Source organism: Hetaerina americana, unplaced genomic scaffold (assembly GCF_022747635.1).
Source record: "Hetaerina americana unplaced genomic scaffold, ioHetAmer1.1.p SCAF_703, whole genome shotgun sequence".
NCBI classification, from domain to species: domain Eukaryota; kingdom Metazoa; phylum Arthropoda; class Insecta; order Odonata; family Calopterygidae; genus Hetaerina; species Hetaerina americana.
This window is the reverse complement of record NW_027287321.1, coordinates 18,951-21,178: the sequence shown is the minus strand read 5'-3', so window position 1 is coordinate 21,178 and position 2,228 is coordinate 18,951. Positions and strand designations below refer to the sequence as shown.

General features: G+C 49.5%; 1 non-coding gene across 1 annotated transcript; it reads left to right on the top strand.

Annotated features, from left to right (window-relative positions):
* The first annotated feature begins 1,383 nt into the window (after nucleotides 1-1,383).
* On the top strand, nucleotides 1,384-1,577 carry LOC139697249 (U2 spliceosomal RNA). Its single transcript, XR_011702737.1, has one exon. It is a non-coding gene; the product is annotated as a U2 spliceosomal RNA (small nuclear RNA).
* The last annotated feature ends 651 nt before the right edge of the window (nucleotides 1,578-2,228 follow it).

Genomic DNA, 2,228 nt, shown 5'->3' with positions numbered 1-2,228 from the left:
CCAACCACCGGTGATCTCGCAGAGTACCTTAGTGGTAGTCTGCGGGATGACTTTGGAAGGGAAAGCGGCGACTTCAGTTCCCTCTTCACGCAGGTTCGCTCCGCGTCACGCCGTATCGCCGCGCGCATAGGCTTGAGCTGGAGATGGTCGGACGAGCTAAGGGAGATGCAGATTTCGTTCCGGGACATGAATGACGGGGCTGAAGACCGCCCCCCCTTCATCAGGGTTCCTCCGAAGGCCGTAAGGCAACTGACGGGTGCCCTGAAGATCGCGGTGCGGCGCTACTACCTGAACAAGGTAAGCGCCAAGCCCGATCAAGGGAAAGTCATTCGTGCCTCGGCGAAATCTGAAGCCTCCAATCACTTCCTGGCAGGAGGGAGATACACCAGGTTTTGTGATTGGAGGTTCATCTTTAGGGCTCGGCTCGATCTGCTCCCGCTCAATGCCTGTCGCCGTTGGGAAACCAACGGGGACAAGCGGTGTCGGCGATGTGGCTACGCGGAGGAGACCCTGCCCCACGTCGTTAATCACTGCACGATGCACTCAAGGACGTGGCAGCATAGACATAATGCTGTCCAAGACCGACTACACAGGGCTCTGATTGGACGCCGGGGAAAAGGTGACGATGAAATCAGAGTCAACAAACAAGTACCTGGCACTGACTCGACTCTTAGACCAGACCTGGTTATAACTAACCAGGCCGACAAGACTGTGACATTGATCGACGTAGCAGTACCGTTCGAGAACAACGAGGGAGCTCTGCTGGCAGCCAGGACCGCGAAGGAGGAGAAGTACGCCGCCCTGGCAGAGACCATCCGCCAGCAGGGATACCGGTCATCGGTCGCCGCCATCGTCGTGGGAAGCCTGGGGACGTGGGACTCGCAGAACGACCCCGTCCTGAAGTCCCTGGGCCTACCTCGACGATTCTGCACCACCATGCGGCGACTGATGGTCAGCGACGTCATCCGCTGGACCCGGGACTGCTACGTCGAACACATCACGGGACATAGACAGTATGAAGACGGCTCCGGAGGCTGAAAAGGAAAGGACAAAAGTGAAGTCGTGTAAAATCATTTCCCCCCCTCTTTCCATACTTCTTCATTGTAAAACCTTTCTCTGTCCCCTTTCTCTTTTATTTACTCTATGAGCCATAGTGTATGAATGGCCACGCCGTGGTGTATAAACGGCCCCCCCCAAAAGTGTAAACCCTCCCCGTGAGAGACTTAAACATATAAAACATTTTATAAAAAAAAACACTCGTGCGAGAAGCCTATATTATTATAATATTTCCCCAAAATAAAGGGGCAAAAAGACTTGTTCCCCGGCTCCCTCATTTGGAGGGAGCCGGTCATGTATAAATTATATATTAATTATAAGTTGCTTAAAACTCTGTATGAAAGAATTTTCAAATAAACATTTTAAATCTGTTCTTATCAGCTTAATATCTGATACGTCCCGCATTGCGGGACCAGAATATTAATCTGATTTTTGGACATTGGCGGGGTACCCGGAGTTTACTCCATCCCTGCCGCGGGTTGGCCCGGCATTGCAGTACCGTCGGGATCGGCCCATCATTAAAAAGGTCCACTTAAAAGCTGATGAGAACAGATTGAAGCTTAAATTGATCCGCGAAAATTATTTATTTTCGCACTTGCAAATTTCAGGCGATCCGGCTGGAAAAATATTCGCGAAATTGCATTTTCGCGGAGAGAAGCGATTTTATTCCATGCGAGCGGAGCAAAAGTAATGTAATCCAAATTGAAGCAGCACAACGAAGTATTAAAAGGAATGAATTATTAAAAGGAGAGAAACTTGGGAAGAAAAAAAATCCCATCTGAAGAGAGTCGTCGTCACTTTAAAGTGTAAGTGTAACAATAAATACAATTTTGTGAAAATAATGCAATTATTTTTTCTGCTTTCAATGCAACGTCAACAACAACAACGTCTTGTCTCCTCAGTATTCCATCATTGGAGACGACGACAACTGTTGAAGAGAGGCGCCGGATCACGTTTCAAACTTTGGCGTGTGACGCCCCTTCCTTCCAGCTGTTTACCTCCCCCCCGAAGAGATGGCGCGCGCGCGCTCCCGGCAAGGAGCGTCATTCAAGACGACCCGACGCGAATCGACTCGCGGAAATAGGCGAGTTCCACTCTTTTACCTTAGTTTTTGAACACCAATCTTTCCACAGAATTTATGCGAAGATAATTCTTGTAAAAGGAGTGTGTGT